The sequence below is a fragment of the Tursiops truncatus genome, chromosome 19 (assembly GCF_011762595.2).
Source record: "Tursiops truncatus isolate mTurTru1 chromosome 19, mTurTru1.mat.Y, whole genome shotgun sequence".
NCBI lineage: Eukaryota > Metazoa > Chordata > Mammalia > Artiodactyla > Delphinidae > Tursiops > Tursiops truncatus.
In genome coordinates, this window is record NC_047052.1 from 42,236,272 (window position 1) to 42,260,706 (window position 24,435).

Here is a 24,435-nt window from a genome sequence, read left to right on the forward strand (position 1 = left end):
TTGTTAACTGCTGTACTTTCATGTACTGAGAGAAGAAGAGTTCTCTTCATGTCCATCTCCTCACTAGAGGGTGGGCACTCCAGGCCAGGGTCTGTCGGGGTTGTTCACTCTTATCTCCACAGTGCCTGGCCTGTGGTTGGTACTGTAACCTGAGGCAGACCCTGCCCTGGCCTTTAGAGTCTCAACTTAGGACCCCTCTCCTTCACTGGTTTGCAAGTCCAAGTACAGCCTCAGTTGCCCAATGAAGGAGCCACAGGTGGGATAGAGGCCCAAGAATGGGTTTACACAAAAACTATACGTGCTGCACATCAAGTGTGTGCCCCAGGTAGTACACACACAGGTGTGCCTTTGTGGATACCCTTGAGTATTGGGTTCCCTGCCACGCGTGCTCGTGTGTGTGTGTGTGTGTGTATGAGAGAGAGGGAGAGATAGGGAGGTTGTTTGAGATGGGGGAGAAAGGGAGAAAGGGAGGGAGAGGAGAGATGGAGATTGGGAGGGAGATGAGAAGGGGCATGAGATTGCGAGAGACATTGAGAGAGCTAGATATTGTGAGGGGTGTGAAAGAGAATGAATGTTTGACAGAGATGGTGGGGGATTGATCAGGAGAGACTGGGAGAGGGAGAGAGGGTGAGAGAGACATTGTAAGAGAGAGATTGAGGCTGAGAGACTGAGAGAGTGGTGGAGAGACAGATTGAGAAAGAAATTGAGAGGTGGAATGAACAAGAGGGAGAGAGAGAAAGATAACTGAGTGAGGCCAACAGAACCTAGGGTCCTTTTCCCGCAAGGCAGGGGGCCCCCAGGGCCAGGTGATTTGGAAATATTTGGATGGCCTGGCCCACAAACAGGAAAGGTTCGCCTCTTGTAAGTGACAAAGGCTGTGGTGTGTGTGCACGTGTGTGACGTTAGGCTGGGACAGTGGGCTCTTGGAGGTGGGTCTTGAACATGGGGTGCCTGCACGGTCATAGAGTAGGAGGAGATGCTACTGACCCCTCCTGGTCCGTGCTTCCTACCCCTCTTTGGCCAGGACACACAGATGGGAGCTTGCTGAACTGAAGATACCCTCGAGTGCCTCTGTGAGCTTGCTGTGGAGGGGCTAGAAGGGGATGGACAGTTGGGGCCGTGACTTATGGGAGGTGCTGGGCATAGGAATCCACACCACAGATGCTTGGAGAGCAAGGCGGGCCAATCCTGGGAGCCGTCAGCGGTTCAGTGCGGCGATGCGTGGGGCTGTGCTCACCACCATCTCCTCCCAGCTTCACTCCCATCCCTGAGGCTGGTCTTCTAGTTAGCAGATGCCCCCTGGGAGGAGGGTGAAGGGCTAAGCGTAGGCTCAGCCTGCGGGGGCTCCAGGAGGGCCTTGGGTTGGGGTCTGAGGACAGGTCTGGGGATGGGGGCGGCGCCCAGGTCGCTGGTGACCTTCCACCCAGCAGTTCTGAAGGCCCTGCCCCCGCATGGTGTGTGGGCATATGGGATCTGCATGTACCCGGAGTGGGTGTGGGGGGTACCTGGCTGGGAGAGGGGTGTGTGTGCACGTGCTCTGGGGACTCAGTGACTTCTGGGGACTCAGTGACTGCTGGGGCAGGCCTGGCTTGGGGGGTCTTCCCAACCCAGACCTGTCTCCCAGGAGACAGGGAGGCTCTTCTTCAGCCATCCCGGGAGGAATTCTGTGTGGCACTGCCTCCTGGGGTAGCAGATTAATCTCACCAGGCCCCTGGTTCCTGGAGACAGAGCCCAGGAAGTGTCTAGGAGCCTGGAGAACCGGGGCAACACAGCTGGAGTGGAGGGTGCCTCCCCGCTCCTATCTTCCTGCTCTGGCCCTGAGGACACTGCTGGGCTGCCCTCCCTAAGTCCGGGCGTTTGTGTCACAGGTGGGCCCTTTCCTGTCCTGCAGGGAGGCTCACCCTGGAGGGCAGAGGGGGCCTGGGAGGCTCTCCAAGGACATCAGGGCCCTCAGGTCTCCCTGGGCTGGGGGGACTATGGCCCTGAAACATCTGGCACTTGGGTGGGAAGCACTCAGCAGTGGTGTTTGTGTGCCTGTCACATATTCACCTGTCTGTCCCTAGCTGCTCACCTGTCACTCCCATCATCCCATACCAGTGCACACTCTCTACCTGTGCTGTGCAGGTGTGCCTGCCTGTGTCACATACACCTGCCACTGGTTACATGACTGTCCCACAGAATCCACCTTACCTTCCTGAAGTTACCTGCCACACACCAGTCACAGGCACCTGTGTGACCCAGCTGGCTTACTCCCTTCTCTGTGACAGTGCCTTGGCCATCAGCGCCCTGTCCACGGTGGAGTTGCAGACACTGAGGGTGGAGCTCAAGCTCAGGGAGTGGCATTTCACCGGCCCGACGTTTACCCAGCCTCCTTCAACCCCAGATTGCTTTGGGAACTCCCTCTTCCACCTGAGCAGCAGTGCTAGTGAGGATTTCCAGGCGTCTTCAGCTGGGCCCTCTGCCTGGCCCGTGGCCTGGTGTGGCCACGTTCCTGAGCTGTGTGGGTCTCAGCCAGGAGCTGCTGTCCTCCCAGCCAGATGGGGCCTTTGGAGTCTCAGCCTGTCCCGAACCAGCCCTTCCCATTGCCCTGCTCAGCCTGGTTCAGCTCTCTCCTTTCACACAGCCCGCTCCGGTCTCCCACGACACCTGGGTCAACTGTGACCCCGGGGATGGGGGGATCACTGACTCTGGGGAGAGGGGCTCCCGCCAGCGTGGGAACAAGTTCTCACGGGGGTGGAGGGAGTCCCACTGCCAGAGAGGCGTGTCTTCAGAGAGGCAGAGGGCTGTGTCCATGATGGAGGAGGTCAAACAGCAGCCCCGTACCTGCAGCCCGGGAGGCAGAGAGGCTGCTCCCCGTGTGTTGTGTGGGAGCCACGCGTGTGGGTGAGGGGCCGCAGAGTCTAAGGGAAGGTCACAGGAGCCCAGCCTGGGGGTGTCTCACGGCGAGAGGTCGGTGGGGAAGACTGCATTTAGCTCTGATATGGACTGACTCTCCCTCCCACCCTCTCTTCTTTAAAAAATATGTGTCTATATTTAAAGACTTCGTTATACTTGGTCTGATTGGAAGACAAGAATACCTCATTGGCTTTGGGCCTGAGCACCTGGGTGGATGCTTTCCATTGTCCCGGAGGGCAGGGCAGGTTCACGTGGGTGCATAAATAGAAGATTCTGTCTTGCCCTTTGGAGATGCCTGCCGTGTGGAGCATGTGAGCTTGGAGCTCAGGGGAGACGTCAGGGCAGGAGATACACGTTTTGGAGCCATGTGTGTATAGAGGTATTTGAAGCCACGGATGAGATCATGTGGAAGGAGGATGAGATCAGGAAAGAGAAGAGGCCCAGGCCTGAGCCCTGGGGTGTTCCCGCCTGTATCCCTCAGCAAGGGGGATGGAACAGGGGCACCGGTGAGGCAGGCGGGCAGGGGGAGGGGTTAAGGTGGCATCAGAGCAGCCAGCTCTTTCAAGCATATCGGGCAGAGGTGCAGCAGCTGCAGGGGTCAGGGTGAGTTCTTTTAGGACGCCGAGGCCTGTCTGAGCCTCCCTGCCCATGTCTGTAAGAGCGTGTACACTCCATGTGGGCATTCCCAGGGTTGTCTTCCCCACCGGACCCTGGTCCGCATGGGGACGGGGGTGTCTGTGACTGCAGTGGTCACAGCTGTGTCCACTTGGAGCCCAGCGTCCCCAGCCTCCGGTGCTGGGGGATGTTGGTTAAGTGGTTGAGTGAAGGGGTCAATATTGTAAAGCACTTAGAACACTAACAGGTGCATAATAAATGCTCAGTAAAAATGAGTTACTGTTAGCTGCAGACTAGGAAGTAGCTGAAGACGGGGTGACGGCAGTTCAGGAGGCCTTGCTCCGGGGCCCACGGGAAGCCACAGTGCCCGGCTGTAGACTGGACCAGGGTGGCGGCTCCAGGTGCCGAGGGATGGAGGGGTTGGAGATGCCCAGCGGCACCATGCAGGTCAGCTTCGTGTTGCCAACACTGCAGCTAGCCCCCGAAACTGGACCGTGTCACCATCCAGGAGCCCACAGCTCCATTACTACCCTGAGCCCAGGTGAAACCAGGAGCGATGCAGGAGGAAGGGGCTAACTTAGGAAAGGAGCCTTATCCAACGCCATCAAGACGGTGTCTCTCACACACTCATCCCCCCAGCCTGGATGACGTATGCAGAAAGCGCCGACAGCTTCACTCTGATGACGCAGCCCCGGGGAGAACATTAGCTGAAGCGTGAAAGCCACTGGAGGCCTTTCTGACATCCTGTCGGGCCAGACAGGCGTGGCTCACCGCTGGGTGAGGGAGGCATAGACTCTTTTAGGCCAGCTGGACACTCAGCTCCGCGTCCCTGAAGATGAGTGTCAGAGCTGCAAACGATGTTTGGAGATCTCAGAGCGAATGAAGGAGGGTGACACTGAACAGCTACAGAGGGACTAAAGGAGCTGGCACTGGGGGAGGAGAGGCTGACCACGAGCTGGAAGAAAAGAACCGTGAGACGGTGACAGAAAATCTTAAGGATGTCCAGGTTGAGGCTGAGACTGGATCCAGAGGCAGCTCAGTATCAGAGGGAATACGGTGAATTTAAACGACAACAGCTGGAAGGATGCAGAAAACCAGGTGCGTTCTATTCCTGGGGAGTGGAGCAAGGTGAATGCTGCTGGGGGCTGGACGGCGTTGCTACCCGTGCCCTGGCCGGTAGACGGGTTTGAAGCTTTAGAGGTTTCTGCGTATTTCCAGTGGAGTCTGGAGTCTCAGACATGTCTGAGGAGCCGCTGTTGTACTGGTCTGGGGGCTCCTTTTTTCTTTGACTATGCAGTGGGGCTTTCCTGGGCTGTGCGCAGCCGTTCAGAGAAGGGGCTGAAAAAGATGAGACATCTATTTATGTCTTCCTTACAGGGTGGATGTGGAGAAAGGCAAGAAGGAAGACGCAGGAGGCAGCGGTGGCTCCTGTTCTACTGAAACCCAGTTCAGCTCTGCAGAACAGCGGACAAAAGGTCTCAAGTTCATGCTGTTGAATCTTAAGTGGGGCCGTGCTTGGGTATCCTCACAGTCTTATAATAAATGAACCCTTTTTTTTCCTTAGGAAGATACTTGCCTAAAAGACTTACATTTTTTGTTTTGTTTGCAAAAAAAAAAAAAAAGTTTTAAATGAGATTCAGGTGATATCAAACAGCACGTGTTTACAATCCCAAAAAAGACAAAATGCAGAGAAGCCACTTTATTTTAAAATATCCTTTGATAGATAGTTTCCAGAGCTACAGCAGCCCCTGTATAGGGACCAGCCCTTTTCATAGTTTTGACTCTGAACCCCATGACTTCCTTTTCCTCCTTCCCTTCAAAATGACTAACTTAAGTTTGCTTTTTTTTTTAAACCTCAGTTGAATTGAAACCAATGTGTTTTCACTGGATTTTCTCTCTCTCAACTTCCTGCACTCAAAATATGAAATGGAAATTTTTGTCTCCATCGAGATGATGAAATGTATGAGCCACATGTTGGATGACGTGAGAAAATGACATATAAGCTTTGCCTGGCCACCATATGATGTGGTCAGAAGCTCGAAATTTAACACGCCTCTCTCGGTTCTAGTACTGAATGCCCGCTCTGCCCTGTGTTAGAGATATGCAATGGTGTTGGGTACTGTTTGGGTACATACTATTATGTGTAATAAAAGATTTGCTGTAGTCTGAAAAACAAAAGTGAGTTACTGTTATCACTAAGATGAGTCAGTATAGAGTAAGGCATTTCTACAGTTTGTACGTGAGTCCCTGTGTGGGACAGTGTCTGTGTCACTTCAGCAATGGTGTGTATGACTCTGCACGTACATCCTATGTCCGTGAGACCTGCCACTGTAAGGCTAGGGGGACATGTGACTCAGAGACCAGGCATGGTGTGTGAGGACCGCCAGGCTTCTGCTTTTGTGGCCCCAGCTAGTCTGGTTTTGAGGTCACAGCAGCATCCCTGACTCAGGTCAGCTCCCTCCTGAGAAGGGGCCACTGAGCCAACCGTAGACCCTCTGCACATTGCCCCAGGACCAGGGCCCTCTGACCAGCCCTCTCTGCAAGTCCCACCCTGGGTCACATGGCCGTTCTGCGTCTCTTCCCCTCCTTTGTCTGCTTCGGGAGCCCCATCTCACCCCTTGGTGCTGCTCTGAACCTTCTTTGCCTGGTCCCGCTTGTCTCCCTTCCAGCTCTGCTCAGGGCTGGGCCACGACCCTTCCTCACCCTCCATCAAGAGGAAGTGTGGGCTCAGTTCCTCTTTCTCCTTCTCCAACAGAAACTCATTGGCCTGCAGCAGCCCTGGCCTCCTCCTTGCCATGATCACAGGGAGAGTGACCCGAAAGCATTTTCAAGCTGTCCCCACCCTAAAGATGCTTCCTAGACCCAGAGCCCTTTCCTCTTCCTCTCTTGCCCTCCTTTTTAAAATTTTATATTGAGAAATATATTATGGCCAGTGAGGCTAGAAAACACAGGTTCAGTTTGAAGGAAAGAAGAACACATGCCAGTGGATCTATTGATAACTTCCTAGCTGGAGAAGTAGAACGTAACCAGCACCCTCCATGTGCCCTGCTCTGAACACCTCTCCCTTGGTTACCCTCTCAGGTGGAGCTCTCATGCCGAATCATGTGTCAACACTCCTTTACTTCTCTCTATTGTCTTACCACCTATTCATGTATGCTTAAACAATTTGTTGTTTACTATTGAGTGCTTTGGGGTTTTATATTGATTGAATCATCCTAAATGTTTTCTTCTGTGTTTACGTCCTCTGCTCACCCTTACATTTTAGCGATTCATCCATGTTTATGTGTTGGTTTAGTCATTCATTTTGATTACTGGGTAATAGTGCATTGATGAAGACACCATAAATGATTTCGCCGTCGTACCGTTGATAGCTATTTGGAGTTGTTTCTATTTTATAGCTTTTAGAGAACATATCTATGCACGTTCTTGTACATTCTTGTCTTGGCTCACATATTCAAGAGTTTCTCTAGGATATATACCAATGAATCATAGGGTATATATGATATTTCACTTTTCTAGATATTGTAAAATCATTTTTTAAAGTGGTTGTAATAACTTACATCCAATTCAAATTCAAGATTACAGAATTTTTACTTACTTTCTTCTACTTTACCTCTACTGTATTACATCTAATCCATATGATATATGCATTCACCTATACCACATTTTTTTCTTTTTCCCCCATATCACGTATTTTTAAGGAGTTTATACTGATCCTTCAAATTCAGGACTACAGCACTTTTACTTAACCTCTTTGCTCTTCTTTGCTACAAATCAAGTGTTCTGTAATATCTATGTTTTCTTCTAGAAGTTTTACGATTTCAGGTCTTACATTTAAGTCTTTAACCCATTTTGAGTTAATTTTTGTGAGCAGTGTAAGATAGGCATCTAGTTTCATTCTTTTGCACATAAATATGCAGTTTTTCTAAGACCATCTATTATTGAAGTAACTATCCTTTCCCCATTGAGTATTCTTGACTTCTTTGCCAAATATTAGTTGCTCTTATGTGCATAAGTTTATTTTTGGGCTGTTGATTCTGTCCCATTGGTCTATGTGTCTGCTTCTATGCCAGTACCATAATTTTTTTTTTAAGATTTTTTTTTTTGATGTGGACCATTTTTAAATTCAATAAGAATTTGTTACAATATTGCTTCTGCTTTATGTTTTGGTTTTTTGGCCCCAAGGTATGTGGGATCTTAGCTCCCTGACCAGGGATTGAACCTGCACCCTCTGCATTGGAAGGCAAAGCCTTAACCACTGGACCGCCAGGGAAGTCCCAATGCCAGTACCATAGTTTTTTGACGGCCACAGCTTTGTAGTATAGTTTGAAATCAGGAACTGCGATGCCTCCAACTTTGTTCTTCTTTCTCAAGATTGCTTTGGCTCTTCAGGGTCTTTTGTGGCTCCATATGAATTTTAGGATTGTTTTTTCTATTTTTGTGAAAAATGCCATTGGAATATTGACAGGGATTGGGATTGAATTTATAGGTAGCTTTGGGTATTATGGACATTTTCACAATATTAATTCTTCTGATCCATGAACACAGATATTTGTATCCACTTATTTGTATCTTCTTCAATTTATTTCATCGATGTCATAGTTTTCAGTGTGCAGGTATTTCACCTCACTGGTTAGATTTTATTCCTAATTGTTTTGTTTTTGTTACTATTATAAATGGGATTGTGTGCTATCCTTTTCAGGTAGTTCATTGTTAGTATTTAGAAATGCAACTGATTTTTGTGTGTTGATTTTGTACACTGCAACTTTACTGAATGGACTAGTGTTTTGGTGGAGTCTTTAGGATTTTCTGTATGTAAGATTATATCATCAATTTTACTTCTTCCTTTTTAACTTCCAGTACTGTGTTGAATAGAAGTGGTAAGAGTGAGCACCTTGTCTTGTTCCTGATCTCAGTGGAAAAGCTTTCATTTTTTTCACCATTGAGTCGATGTTAGCTGTGGGCTTGTCACATATGGCTTTCATTTTGGTGAGGTACCTTTTCTCTGTACTTAATTTGTTGAGAGTTTTTATCATGAAAGGATGTTGAATTTCATCAAATGCTTTTTCTGCATCTGTTGAGATGATCATATGATTTTTACTCTTTCATTTTATTAATATGGGGAATCACATTTATTTATTTGCATATATTGAACCATTTTCATCCCAGGGATAAATACCACTTGATCATGGCATATGATTCACTTAATGTGCTGTTGAATTTCATTTGTGTATATTTTATTGAGAATTTTGCATCTATATTTATCAGGGATTTGGCCTGTAGTTTTCTTGTAGTGTCCTGATCTGGCTTAGGTAATGCTGGCCTTGTAAAATGATTTTGGAAGTGTTCCCTCCTCTACAGTTCTTGGGAAGAATTTGAGAAGGATTAGTGTTAACTCTTTTTTTTTTAATTTTTATACTTTTATTTTTAATTTTTATAAATTTATTTATTTATGGCTGCATTGAGTCTTTGTTGCTGCACGCGGGCTTTCTCTAGTTGTGGAGAGCGGGGGCTACCTTTCCTTCCTTCCTTTGGTGGTTAAGTCAACGTGTCCCACTCACCTCTAATATCTCTACAACCCAGGTGACAACTTTGATCCATCCAATTAATGGGGTTGATGCTGAGGCATGACAGCGTTTATCGTGTTATAATATTTTAAAATTTCATATTTTCCTGATGCCTCAACATCGTCACAAACAAGCTAACGTATGATAAGGCTGGTCCACTCCACAAGTTCCCCTTCTTGCCGTTCCATGACCGTAACCTAGTGACATTCAAATGCACCAGTGAAACCTGCTCAAACCTTTTGCTTGTGTGCTCTTCCCTGACCCCCTGTTATGGCCCTTGCCCACGGGTCCTCAGCCGTGTTGGTGGAGCCTGTTCCCTTGGTGCTCCTCCCACATGGCCCCCTGTGAGGTGTGCCGTGTCTCTTTCTCTGGGACCTAAGAGTATAATGAACCCTTTAATTTCGTATGCCTCTTTGAGCGTCATTTTCGCAGCCATGTTGGAATGACCCTTAAAGACCCCACAAGGGGGACTTACTTCCCATTTACAGCACCCCAGCCCCCTTGGCCATCTGTGGGGGCACACCCAGCCATGGCCCTGTCCTTACCCACCTTTGGAGCACTTTATCTTTTCTGAGTCCTGCTAAGCTCTCCCACTGTGCTTTGCCGTTTTGTTGAAATCTCAAATCCTGTAACGAACCCCTTCCCACTGTCTTTGGTATTGTGACGTGATCAATTTTCACATCTCTCTTTTTTTTAATTAATTAATTTATTTTTGACTGCGTTGGGTCTTCGTTGCTGCACGTGGGCTTTCTCTAGTTGCGGCAAGCAGGGGCTACTCTTCGTTGGGGTTCACGGGCTTCTCATTGCAGTGGCTTCTCTTGTTGCAAAGCACGGGCTCTAGGCACGTGGGCTCAGTAGTTGTGGCTCGCGGGCTCTAGAGCTCAGGCTCAGTAGTTATGGCTCGCGGGCTTAGTTGCTCCGTGGCATGTGGGAATCTTCCCAGACCAGGGCTCGAACCCGTGTCTCCTGCACTGGCAGTGGATTCTTAACCACTGCGCCATCAGGGAAGTCCCAATTTTCACATTTCTTTATCCTCCGATTTGGTCACTGGTGGGAGAGAACACGAGTGAAGGGGTTCAGCCCATCATCTGTAACTGGAAGTCTATATGATTTTACTTTTAGTGGTGTGTTGACATGCTGCCGTGGGTTTCCTTGCGTGAACATGTTCCATTTTGGGCTGCCTTCCTGTTGGCTTGGTGTGGCCAGGACCCCGCAGATGCATCCAGGATGGCTGACTCTGAGAAGTTGTTGCCTGGCACAGTGGAGACAAGAAACTCAGCCTGGGAAGCAGTAAGTGATGTCTGCCTCCACCCCATGCCTCCCAGGACTAGCAGTTCCTGGGGGTCCTGAAGGTCTGGATGGAATAGCGGGTATTTACTGCTCCAGGACATACCCTTGTACTCCAAGTCTACAGTGGGGTATTATCTAGAGAGACGCTTCTACAAAATCAACACTCTGGCAGTGGTTCCCCAACGTTTTCCAAGTCAGGACTTTGGCATTCTTTTTAAAACAATTAAATAGAAGTCTCACTTTAAAATTGTCTTTCTACAAAGCAATGTGTCTATACGCTAGCCCATTAGAACAATGTAAATAGTTTACTTCTTGTAAAACATTGCTTTCCTACTGGATATTTAAGACATTGTTTTGTAAATCAGTCGTGATAAATAATATAGTAGCCAAGTTTTATCTCTGGTCTTAATTGCATACCTAGGATAAAGTCCTAAAGGTGGAGATGGTAGTATGAATGGTTTTCAGATCTGTAATGATTTGGATACACACTGCCACCTTAGCCACCAGATCCTTTGTGCCTACTGTCATTCCCTTCAACAATAGGAAAATACCTTTTTTTTTCTTATGTCCTCACTTATCCCTGGGTACTGCCAGTTAAAAAAAAAGTCTGTTCTTTTTTTTTTTTTTTTGCGTTACGCGGGCCTCTCACTGTTGTGGCCTCTCCTGTTGCGGAGCACAGGCTCCGGACGCGCAGGCTCAGCGGCCATGGCTCACGGGCCCAGCCGCTCCGCGGCATGTGGGATCTTCCCGGACTGGGGCACGAACCCGTGTCCCCTGCATCGGCAGACGGACTCTCAACCACCGCACCACCAGGGAAGCCCTGTGGCTTTTTTTTTTTTTTTGGCCATGCCATGCGGCATGTGGGCTCTTAGTTCCCCGACGAGGAATCGAACCCTTGCCCCCTGCGGTGGAAGCGTGGAGTCTTAACCGCTGGACCATCAGGGAAGTCCTGCTGTGGACTTCTGTCTGTTCCAGATGTCGGGGCAATGTAGAAGATGGGTAGAGAAGGTCGAGGCAGGGAAGGAGGGTGGTGGGGCCAGGGGCAGCAGATTAGGCTGACTTGACAGTAGGCTGGCTCCTCCCAACTTCTCTTCTGAGGTCAGTACCCACCACTTCCCCCTTTAGCTAAAAACACAAGCCACAGCTTGGTGAATGGCATGTAATGTCAGACAGCCTTGCCCCGCAGAGGTACAGGTCTTGGGGTGGGGGCAGTGATTCACTGGGTCTGGCTCTGAGTCGGCACAGCCAATAGGATGGAGGGGGCAGCAGAGCAGCTGCCGGAGAAGGACTGGGGCTGCCCAAGGGTCCACGCAGGCAGTTGCCAGTCTGGATAGGCAGGCTGGGCAGCGACCGTGGCTCTAGTCAGAGCTCTGTGTCACAGAGCCCATGTCATTGATGTGTTCCTGTGGGGAGGAAGCTGAAAGGAGGGGTCTTCCGGGAAAGAAAGCAAGGAATATGGGAGTACCAGAGAGGGAAGGCTAAGCATCAGAGGGCTGAGGCCCAGCACCCCAAGGTCACCATCCTGGGCAGCTGCCCATCTGCCCTGAGATTTCTTGATGAGAGATGGGTGGTTGTTTGTGTTAAACAGAGGTTTTCAGGGAAAATGGTTTGTGCTTTTGAAGGAGGTCAAGGGCAATGAACAAGAGAGTGTGTGCGTGGCCCCAGACCCTGCTGTCCTCAGCCCTGGCTGCACCGTGGCCTGTGCCTCGTGGGTCTTTGTGGTGCTGGCCACACAGTCCTGGAGTTGTGAGGCTGTGCGGACTTCCAGCTCCGTGGGCTGTGTTCACCAGCAGGCTACGTGTAGGTGTCCTTGCCCTTGGTGAGAAACTTGTTCCTGTCATCCAGGAGTTGGTGAGAGTTTTAGATGGACCCTGAGGGGAGGGAGGGGCATGGCAGCCGGGTGCGCCCCCTCCCCACAGGGCTGCAGGCGGCATGGTCCAGCTGAAGACCTGCGGACAACTCTTGCCCGTGGGTGGTGTGTTCCTTAAACTCCCGGTCTTTGGGGCCTGGCTGGGAACACGACTTGAGCTACCCGCCGGGAGCACTGGGCCTGACATGTGGGTTCAGGGGCTCCTGATGGCCGCCCTCAGGGTTTCCTCTCCCCACGCCTCCGACCTCTCCTGTGGGGCAGGAATTCAGGCCACTAAGAATGGGAGGAGGGAGGGCATTGCAGACGGATGCCCTGAGCATCTGGGGGAGAACTAGTGAATGAAGCGACGTTAGGTTGGAGTGTGTGTCTCTGCACGTGTTAGCGTGTGTGTGTGTGTGTGTGTGTGTTCTGTCTGCAGTAGGGCTTCTGGCTAGGAGAGTGCGTGGGTCTCGTTTTGTATGATGGGCATAAAGCTTGGTGTGTGTGGTATGTGAAAATTTAATTGTGTGTGTGTGAGTTGAATGCTCTGTTGGGAGTGTGTGTGTGTGTTTGGGGGGGCACATGAGACTTGCAGTGTGTGTGACCGTGTGATTGCAACAGCCCATCTGTCTCAGAATATGTGTTTGTGTGTGTCTAGAAGTGCATGCGAGACCGTATGTGTACAATGGGGTGCATGTGATTATATGAATATGATTGTGGCCAACAGTCCCCGGCTGAAAACTCACACAGCTCCGTAAATGGAGGGCATTCAGTCCCACGACCACATTCATGCAGAAGCCGGTCTGGCCGGGCAGGCAGGGAGCCTGGCCGAGGGTGCCCAGAAATAGCCATCAGCACTGTTGGCTCAGCTGGAAGACCATCCAGTTCCCAAAATGACCTGGGCTCAGAGGCAGGGAAGTCAATGCCAGACCTCACCCTGGACTCCAGCGCCAGCCCCCGCTCTCAGCCCCGAGGAGATCGGGACTCTGCAGTCATCACAAGGAAGTGGGTGACTCAAGGCCATGGACCTGGGGGCAACACCTGAGGGGCCCAACACCAGTCAGTTTGCCCCATGATTTCCTCTGACTCCTGCAGCCCTTCTTCTCTGCTACAGTTGAGTGGAACTACGTGCTGCTCTGATGTGTTTCATTGTGTCAGGTCCTGTTGTGTTATATGTGTTGTGAAAATTCCCTATCCAGGTCCCTCTGGGGCCTCACCTATGAGAAGCCCCCAGCCCCTTCTCGGCCCTCAGGAAAGGCCTGTTTCCCCTATGCCTCTGTTCCCTGGCTCACCCTGCTTGGTCCTCGCACTGACCCCTCGGCCCCTCACCTACCATCGATCATCCCCATTCTGAAACTAGCCCACAGTTGGCCCCTGTGGCCGGACTGGGCTGTGGAGAAGAGCCCCGGCCCCAAACAATGCATTCTTCACACAGCTTACTTCCTTTGCCTTTCTGTGGCCCGGCGAGTGGGGAGGTGGGGAGTCTATGGACATCCAGGGGCTGACCTAAGGATTCTGGGGCAGGAGTCGGATAGGGACTGTCAGGCAGAGACCTCAGTCTGAGATTGGAGCCTGCTGACCGGGGAGTGAGCACAATAGCACAGGGGCCCCCCGGAGGGGGCGGGATGGGTGGGCACCCTGGTGAGACCCCGAGGAGGCTGCCACTGGGAGCAGTTCGTTTGGAAGTTTGGGCCTCAGCAGACTTGACAGTCTGACTGCACCTGCAGCATTTGCAAGAAGCAGCGGAATAGGCACTTTGCTGTTCCAGCTTCTTGCTTTAAGCTCCTGAAGGGAGCCGAGAGGGTAATGGCATACACGTACACGTTCAGCACGCACAAAGCACGCCTTCTGTAAGAGATGTGGTGTCCAGAGCTTTTGCGCGCCCGGCTCTAACCCTGCCTGGATGAGGGCACGAGGCTGAGTGTGGGCACAGGAATTCAGTGACAGCGATTGAGAGAAGGCCATGAAGGAGCGTGAGACCACCAGGAACCTGTTAGAGAGTGAGCTTCTGCTTCTCCCTTCCAGAAAAGGAGCGCTGACCGGGGCCAGCACCTCTGTTGTCCCTGCTGCACCCCGCTGGTGCTCATAAAGGTGGCTGACCCAGGCTGCTGGTCCACTGGCCAGGTGCCATCTTGACCTCTGCCGTTTGCTCCAGCTGCCAGTTTCTGTAAGCAGCTCTTTGACCCGCCTCAGTCTAGATTTTGTAGTAGCCCAGTTGACTTCCTTCCTTCCCTTCCTGCTCCGCGTCATGCGGGATCCTCCCGGACCGGGACACGAACCCGTGTCCCCTGCATCGGCAGGCGGACTCTCAACCACTGCACCACCAGGGAAGCCCAAAGCTTTAGTTCTTGACTCTGGTAGAGAGAGTTCTTCCGTTTTGGCCTTGTTCCAGAGTGTCTGCTGTTTTGGGCCCTCTGCATTTTCATGTAAATTTAGAACCAGCTTGTTGAGTTTGACCTAACCACGCATTAAATCTGTAGATCGATTTGGAGATAATTAAAAAAAATTTAAGATATTTAGTATTCCTCTCTATGAAGATGGTACAAGTCTCCATTTGTTTGTCTTCATTATTTTCTCTCAGTAAAGTTTTATGTATCTATTTCTCTCTATATCTATCTCTCTATCTGTATCTCTTACTAATTTATCAGTTCATTTATCCTAGGCATCTGTTATTTTTAATGCTGTTGTGAATGTTATCTCCTTTGAAAATGTAATTTTCTAGATGTTTGTGCCGCCGTATAGAACATTTTAATTATTCTATACTGACTTACATGCAGCACTTAAAAGACTCTCTAATATTTTATCTGTAGGTGCTTTTGGACTTATATAACTGTATCTAATACCTGTTCATTTCTTCCTTTTCCATCTACACAGACTATTCTTCTCTTGCTTTACTGCATTTGTAGGCTCTCTAGTACAATGTTGAATAGCAGTGGTAAAAGTAGGCATCCTTATCCTCTATCTAGACCCAAGGGAAGGTTTTTGCTTTGTTTTATTTTGTTTTTGACAGCTTTTTATCTTATATTATTATTGTTTGTTTTGGCATAATTTCAGGCTTACAAGAAAGTTACAAAAATATTATGAAGTATTTCTGGCTACCCTTTATCCAGATCCAAAAGGATAGCGTTTGGTATTTCACCATTAAATAGGAAGTTTACTGTGGGAATTTTTTTTGGTAGACACTTGTTATTAGATTAAGGATATATTCTTTTGTTTCTACTTTCTAAGGGTTTTAAATTTTTAATTATTTTATTTATTTATATTTTTGGTGGTACCATGCAGCATGTAGGATCTCAGTTCCCCGACCAGGGATTGAACTCGCGCCCCCTGCGTTGGAAGCATGGAGTCTAACCACTGGACCGTCAGGGAAGTCTCTCTAAGAGTTTTTTTAATTCAAGAAAAGATGATGAATTTTATAACACATTTTCTGCATTTATTGAAATAAACATATACTTTCCCCCTTAGTTCTGTTGATGTGATAAGTTACATCAAATGTTTTTCTAATATTAAACTTACCTTGCATTTCTTGTATAAATCCTTGTTAATCAACATATAGTATCCTTTTTTTAGTCTTAATGTTTTTTAAAAAATATTTATTTATTTATTTGGTTGCACCAAGTCTTAGTTGCGGCAGGCAGTCTTCTTAGTTGTGGCATGTGAACTCTTAGTTGCGGCATGCATGTGGGATCTAGTTCCCTGACCAGGGATCGAACCCCGGCCCCCTGCATTGGGAGTGTGAAGTCTTATCCACTGTGCCACCAGGGAAGTCCCAACATATAGTATCTTTTTGATATGTAATTTCACATACTTGTTAATATTTGGCTTAGATTTTTTTGTCTATGACCTTGAGTAGTTGGATTTTGATGTCATGACATTAGCCTCATTACATTAATTGGGGTATTTAGTGATGTTTTCCATTTGTTCCAAGAGATCTAGTTTCCCCCTTTCCCCAACCTGCTCTGTACCCCAGGATATGGCCTTTTTCGGATTGTGTCACTGGGTTACTTTGTCTTTCGGTTTTTGGTAGAGGCTTAGAGTTTAAAGTATAACTAAGTTCTAAGGCCATGGGGGTGGTTGCAACAGCACCTCAATCTACACAGGAATATTTTCCCCAACCTGCTTCTTCTCTTGAGTGTCTCTGTGCTGTTCCCCCATCACCTCTCCAGAGCTCCGACTTCAGGAAAAGCCAAGCCCCTTCTAGGCCCACCGTCCTGGGCCATTCGCACAACCAGTCCCGCACCCCTGCTGCCTCTGTGAGCTTATCCCTGCCTTTCTTTCCTCCCTCAGTGACCTCCTCTCTGCTTCTTGACCAGACCGAGTATGCTTCTGTAGCAGGGCTTTTGCATGTGCTGCACTCCCTACCCGAAATGCTCTTCCTCCAAGTGGCTGCCTGCTTCGTTGCCTCATTTCTCAGGTCTGTTCAAATATCACACGTCAGAGAAATTTCTCCATACTGGTTTTTTTTCTTTTAATACGTTTATTTATTTATTTTTGGTTGCATTGGGTCTTTGTTGCAGTGCGCGGGCTTTCTGTAGTTGAGGTGAGCAGGGGCTACTCTTCGTTGCGGTGTGCAGTCTTCTCATTGCGGTGGCTTCTCTTGTTGCGGAGCACGGGCTCTAGGCACGCAGGCTCAGTAGTTGTGGCACACAGGCTCGGTAGTTGTGGTGCACAGGCTTAGTTGCTCCTTGGCATGTAAGATCTTCCCAGACCAGGGCTCAAACCCACGTCCCCTGCATCGGCAGGTGGATTCTTAACCACTGCACCACCAGGGAAGTCCTCCCCATACTCTTGACCCCTTACATCAAAGGCGCTGGCTCCCTCCTGCCCCCCATGGCACTCTCTTCTTTCCCCCTGCTTCATCTTCCTCCATAGCACTTCTTGCCATTGGTTGATTGTCTTTCACTCCCTCTTCGATGTATAAAGAGCTGCAGGAGAGCGAGAGCTTTGCGTGTGCTGCTGCATCCCCAGGACTAGGACAGGGCCCAACCCTCAGTGGGTGTTTCACAGTGTTTGTTAGAATAATGGAAGGAATATTCCATTTCTCTGGAGTTGATAAACAAGAATATTTTTACTTCTATTTGCTGTAGATGTGCTTGTGAATATTGCCTGGGATTAATTAAGTAAGGTGAAGGTTTATAATATTTTGATAAGTCAGAATTAAGTAACTTTTTGTTGGAGGCCCCTGGCTGGCCTTTTCTCTGAGTCACCTTTGGCAGAATAAGGTTTGCTGAAGCCCAGAGTTGAAGTTGGGACACAAGTTGTGTGACCACAATCAGAACCTTATGCCAGATAGGATTCACATCTGGTAATTGCTCTTGGCAAGGAGACACCAAGTATTGAGCTCCAGCTGTCAGCTGGTCTCCGTGGAGCCCTCCCTTGCCATGGCTACTGATGCCTGGGGGCCATACCTCTGAAGGTCACCCCATGAGGGGCTCAGGTGGCTGCAGATGTGCCTCAGAGTTCCTGGGCAGGAACGTGAACACCATATGGGCCAGGCTGCACGTGCTTGCCCTGTGTGTATGTGGGACGGGACTTCAGTGTGGTGGGACACCTGGGCACGGGTCACACGCCTCCTGTCCTTCAGAAGACACTGCCTTCCATCCCCTCCCCAGCTCTGTGAGATGAGGAAGCCAGTAGCTTGGAGTGCTGAAGTAACACAGGTCGCTGCTATGGGTCCAGCCCAGTGCCCTTCCAAGGATGCCACAAGACCATCTGAGACGTCCCCGGATGGTGGGGACATTCGGTGAGGTCAGAGCAAAGTGCTGAACAGGGTCAAGAGAGGAGTGGCAGCAGATGTTGTCCTTTCCTAATGCAAGTTTTTTTCAAATAAAATTTTAATTTGGGATAATTTTAGATTTATAGAAGAGTTGCAAAGATTTGTTAAAACTGAGAAACAACATTGGAACATTACTGGTAACTAAACCCTACTCTTTATTTGGATGTCACCAGGTTGTCCACTAATGTCCTCTTTGGGTTCCAGGATCCAATATACAACCTATGCACACTGCATTCATTGTCTTGCCTCCCCAGTCTTCTCCGCTCTGTGGAGTGACTCATTCTTTCCTTGTCTGTCATGGCCTTGGCAGTCTTGAGGAGGACTGGCCGGGTATTGTAGAATGATCCCCAAGCTGAGTTTGTCTGCTGTTTTTCTCATAATGTAGACGGGGGTACAGACTTTGGGTTTTGAGGAGAACACCACAGAGGTGAAGTACCTTCCTGTCACCTTACAGCAGGGTATATATGGCAGCAGTATGTCTTACCACTGGGTATACCAGCCTTGATTACTTGACTAATGTTGTGTTCGCCATGTTTCTGCACTGTTTTCCCCTTCCTCTACTGTTTCCTTTGGAAATGAGTTACTGAGTCTAGCCCACTCTCAGGGAGGTCAGGGCAGGAAGTTCCCCCTCCTGGAGGGGATAATCTACATATATGATTCGGAATGTTTCTGTAGGGAATGTTTGTCTCTTCTCCCCCATTTATTTATTTAATCATTTATTTATCAGTATGGACTCACACATATTACTTTATACTTTGGGTTATCATCTAATATTCTGTTACTTATTTTGTTGGCCAAACTGTTTCCAATTTGGACATTGGAAGTTTTCTCAGGCTTCCTTCTGCTAGAGTTTTCAAGGACCATCTCATCTTGTTTGCACCAACAAACTGCTTTCCTAGAGTGGAAGGTTGAACTTGACTCTTGAGAGAGTTTTCAGCGCATGGAGCGGCGCCTCTGGTGGACCGAGCACTCTGGGCCTTAGGACTCCCATCCACAGTGGCCCGTAAGGCTGTGGGCCTCAGAGACTCTGATGCAGGAGTCAAACTCCACAAACCCACAGCTGTTTACTGATGCTTCTGGATAGGCTATGCAGTCCAAGCATCTCCTGGGACCAGATGCACTGACGGAGGAGGGCAAGACAGCCAGGAGAGGGGGCAAGCCTGGAGCCACTGGGAGTCAAGAACGTGCCCAGGAACTTGCTCCCTTAAGGGTCTCAGCAAAGCTGGTGGCACGATAAAAAATTACAGAACTACCGGCCCCTGGGAAAACCCACATGGCTGCAAGTCCTGTGAATTCCCTGGTAGGGAGTGATTCAGAGCCCAAGGCTGGTGTCCACCAGTCCTCGGGGCCCAGTCCAGAGACTGCAGCAGTTAAGATATTTAGGGGGCTTCGGTAAGGTCCAGCTCCTCATTCTTTTTTTTTTTTTGCGGTACGCGGGCCTCTCACTGTTGTGGCCTCTCCCGTTGCGGAGCACAGGCTCCGGACGCGCAGGCTCAGCGGCCATGGCTCACGGGCCCAGCCGCTCCGCGGCATGTGGGATCTTCCCGGACCGGGGCACGAACCCGTGTCCCCTGCATCGGCAGGCGGACTCTCAAACCACTGCGCCACCAGGGAAGCCCCAGCTCCTCATTCTTATCTCCAGGACTTAACCTTGGGGAAAGGTAAGGATTCTGGATGACCTTTTGTCTCCCTGTAGTGGTGTAGACCTGCCCTTGACTCTCCTGTGCTTTCCTCTCCACAGTTCGGGAGAGTACTGCCTTTGGAGCCCGGATAGGCTGGGGGGAAGGATGACCAGGAAAACAGATGATGGCTGGGGCTGGGTCAACAGAGCATTTCGCTCAGAATGGAGCCCCTTAGAAATGTCAGCTCCAGCTGTTCTTTGGCAAAGATACCACCACGTCTCCTCCAGGAGCTCTGCTCTCGGAGTAGGAAGGGATTCCCACACTAAACACCCGCAAGGGCTGAGGAAGCCACCTGCACCAGGTGCCTGCCCACAGGCCTGTGGAGCTCCCGGGAGGGGTGTGGGCTGGGCTAGGCTCAGGGAGCTAGTGGTTTATAAAGCAGCAGAAACCCTGCCCTGAGCAGAGCATCCCAGCGCTGACACGATGAAGGGAACACTGCTTGTGCTGGCCTTGCTGGTGACCAGAGAGCTGACCTTTGAGACGGGTGAGGGTAGGAAGGAGGGTACAGATGGTCTTCCTGACCCTTGCCCCATGCCGTCTCACTGCATCCTTCCGTAGTCATCTCCAGGCAGCTTCTAGGGACAGATTTAGAGAGCAGCTGGCAGATCAGTGCCCAGGAGTCCTGCAGAAACCCCCTGAGGCTTTCAGGCTTTGAATGCAGGGGGAGGTCATTAGCTGTGCACACTGTGAGGGATAGTTAGTTGGGGGTAGCGGTGCTTATTGGAAGGGAAGAAGCGGGTAGGCTGGTGTGCCTGGGGGCAGTGGTCAAGGGCAGAGGGGTCTCCAGTCCTAGCCCCTCTAGCTGCTCCCTTCTGCTGGGAGTGCCTCATAGAGAATGTTTTCTGTCTGGGATATAACAGTCCTGGGAGAGGGTGGATCTCAGTGGGAGGTGAGTCTGGAAGCATTGGATATGTGAGTTACTACCAAGAGGTGGGGAAACGCGAACCTGCTACCCCGGTGATTCCTTTGATGAAGTGTTTTCTGTCTGTGCTTACAGCGGAAGCTTGCCCTATATTTTACAGAGTGGTTAGCACTGTGGTCCTCGGAAAGCAGGACACTGTTGGACCTAGCCCTTGAAACAGTTGGCACTACTGAACGGGAAAAAGCAGACATAGAAAAACTCCAGGATTGCTACAATGAGTTGGGATTTCTGGACAAGCTCAAGCCTCTGAAACTCATGGTAATTTACTCTCCCCATCCGCCACCCTGACGACACACATGCAGCATATTGCAATGTGCCACATGGTAATAGGCCGTGCAGTCATGGGATATGTGAGAGACAAGAGCTATAAACAATGAAACACGTAAACCTTTGCTCCACCCTACGGCACGTATGTTATGCAACCACAGTCCACCTGCACAGCCAGCCTCTTCCGCTACCGAATATGTCCACAGCGTGCCAGTTAGCTCCCACACAACAGCGGACTCTTATCAATGCAACACACCAAGTGTGTTGACTCGTGATTTTTTCTTGGTGAGGGGAGTTAGCACTGGAGGAGTAGAATTTTAATCTTTGTCAGGAAAGGAAGAATTCAGCTCACACGCACTAGGAGTCCTGTCAGAGCTATTTTAGGAATATTGAAAATGAGCCCCTGCCTTTAGACTCTTCTCCCAGGAAGGGACTCCCTTGGCTTTGTAAGGTTTCTGGCTTGTGGCCACTTCCTTCCTCGTGTGCCCACGTTGATGGCTATTCCTCTGGCTCAGAGCCCCACTTCCACTGACATTGTCTCAGTGCCTACAGGCCAGAAGTCCACTCAGGTGTTTGGGGGCCTGAGGCAGCTTCTAGCTACATGCAGCTGCTCAGCTGTGCTAGTAATGTTATCTTCTGAGGAAATATCTTCGTTGTTGTTCTTGTCATACCTCATGCTACCAGATAGGTAGTCTGTCTTTTACCCTATTTTCCTCAAAGTGTTGATACTGCATAGCGAGACGTTTTCCCATAAAGCAGAGTTTCTTGCACTAATATAAGCACACAGGGCACATGGGGCTGTTTACATGCACATTCCGTACACCCAATACACCTGACAGAAGGGGCTCAGGTGCAGGAGACGTGACACAAACCCCGCCTCTGCTACCTTGCTCCTCCCTCAGGACCAGCCCCTGCTACGCCCTGCAGAACCCTTGTCCTCTCCTCCCCTCCCTGGCACGGCTCGTTGCTCTGTCTCCATCCTGACACCTGTGCACAGGCGCTTAGGGAGCCGTCCTCCTCCTGGCCGGCCTGATGGCAGCCCCCTCTCCACTGGTGGGTCTGTGGGCCAGAGGTTCTTGCTGGGGATGCAGCTGAATCACTGAGGGTGAGGTGTGAGGTGTGAGGTGATCCTGGGGAGACAGGGTCGCTCTGCTGTGGGCTCAGGTCCTGTCCCTCCTCATCCTACTCTCTCCCAGGGTTCCATCCTCCTCAGTGATGAATGTGTTAACTATACAGTGTCCACGGCGATGGATAATATTCTGGGAGACATTTGCAAACTGCTCCCCTTGAGGAGATAATCTTTGCGAGTGATGCCTGGTCTACGCTTGGTCTTCCTGCCCTGTTCTCCTTATCAGCTGAAGCTAGAATCCAAACACCTGTCCCCACCTGACTCTAATAAAATGGCTGCCGCTTCGCTCAGCGTGCCCACTGTCTGTGTGCTGTGCGGGGAGGATGTGAGGCCCCGCAGGAGATCTTGGGAGATGGTGAGAAGTGACACATGTGGTCATTGAGAGCATGGGGACTGGAGTCAGAACCAGGGTAAGCCTAGGCTCTGTCCTTGGCAAGCTGTGGCACCATGGGCAAGTTTGCTGTAACTTTCTCAGGCCATTCTCTCATCTGCAAAATGGGGATTGTGTGTGAAGATTAAGCAAAATAACACATATCTAAACCCCGACTTCACCAGCCTGGAAAGATAAAAGTGTTGTCCGGGGCCACTGATAGCATAGTATATCTCCCACTCTGGCCTTTATCACAGTTGCAGAGCCTCTAGTCCTTTAAATGTCCCTCCAGTTATTGGAGGGTGACTCCGGAGATGACCTGAGTAAGCTCATCGCAAGTCCCCTCTTTTTCCTACTGGCATTCACCATTTTCTACTTCTTAGGTGGATGTCTTCTGAGGAGCCTGACCTTTCTTCAAGGACACTTAGTACCACTGCTGTCCTTGGGTTCTGCCACTGGGACCAGGACCCCCATGAAGTCTTGGGCCAGGAGGGAGGGAGTGGATGGAAGAAGCTAACCCAGAGGCAGTGTTGTTGTCATGGAAAGAGCTCAGGCTCTGGAGTCTTAATTGCAGGATGTGCCACATGGGGCACGTGTCCCGAACCCTCCGAGCCTACGTCTAAAAGCACGAAATGGGTAATTGCGTTACCAGTAGGAGACTTGTGAATCTACAAGGAAGGGACTAGGCTTTACCTCTGTCTCCTAGGGTCTAGGGCAATGTCAGCTACAGGGAGCATGGCCCGCAAAAAGAGTGGCATAACTGGTAAAATCTCTCTACTGTCTGGCCAGGTGGGCAAAATAAGGTCACATACCAGGAGCTGAACTTGGGACCTGGGGCTAAGAGGCCAGGGCCTTGAGCCTGGCTCTTCTTTGACCTGATGGCTGAACTTAAGTATTTCACTTCACCCGTTTGTTCATTCTACACCTTGATTTTTTACATCTGCCAAGTGCTGGATGCTCTGCTAGGCTTAGTATTAAGTGTTCAGGTCATCCTAAAAAGATGTAAAATTTTGTTGAAAAGTGCAAAATAAAATTTGAACAGATAAAGAGCTAAATCATATCCTTGGATGAGATGAATTGACATTGTAGAAATGTCATCTGTTCCCAAACCCATCTAAATTCATCTTTGTTGGAATGAAGATTGACTTAATATTTGCCGCCCAAAATAAAGGCTTGAAGTCAACCAAGGAAATTTTGAAAAACAGGAACTGTGAAGAGGATTGTTCTCACCAAGTATTGCAGCTGAAGTATGTCTCCAACTAATAAACAGTCTAGCTTTAGTGGAGGAATATTTAGGTGGTCATTGTGACAGAAGAGAAAACGCATGGATAGAGTCAAAGATAGTGTAAGATATAATAATAACAATTTATTGAATCATGAAGAAAGAATGGATTTTTTAAAAATGGCATTGAGGGCTTCCCTGGTGGCTCAGTGCTTGACAGTCCGCCTGCCGATGCAGGGGACACGGGTTTGTGCCCCAGTCCAGGAAGATCCCACATGCCGCAGAGCGGCTGGGCCCGTGAGCCATGGCCGCTGAGCCTGCACGTCTGGAGCCTGTGCTCCACAACGGGAGAGGCCACAACAGTGACAGGCCCGCGTACCGCAAAAAAAAAAAAAAAAAAGGCATTGAGAAAAATGGCCAAAGATTAAAACAATCGAGATGGATCTACCAAGCCTTTTCCTGTGGGTTTATGTGGATTAACGTTTTAATTAACATTGCTCCAATGGTTAATTATTCATCAGTCACAACTGGTTTCTCTGTCTCTCTGTTTCTCTCTCTTTCAGCATGACGTTCATGATACCATAAATACTTTGTCTCCTAGGGCAGAATATACAATGGAGAAAAGACAAACTCTTCAGCAAGTGGTGCTGGGAATGCTGCACAGCCACATGTAAATCAGTGAATTCAGAACACATGCTCACATCATACCCAAAAAGAAACTTAAAATGGCTTAAAAACTTAAACATAAGACATGACACCATAAAACTCCTAGAAGAGAACATAGGCAAAACATCCTCTGACATAAATCGTACCAATGTTTCCTTAGGTCAGTCTCACTAGGCAATAGAAAT

General features: G+C 49.5%; 1 pseudogene; it reads left to right on the plus strand.

Moving 5' to 3' along the window:
• Positions 1-3,921: 3,921 nt before the first annotated feature.
• LOC141277144 (beclin-1 pseudogene) lies at positions 3,922-5,688 on the plus strand (annotated as a pseudogene).
• The last annotated feature ends 18,747 nt before the right edge of the window (positions 5,689-24,435 follow it).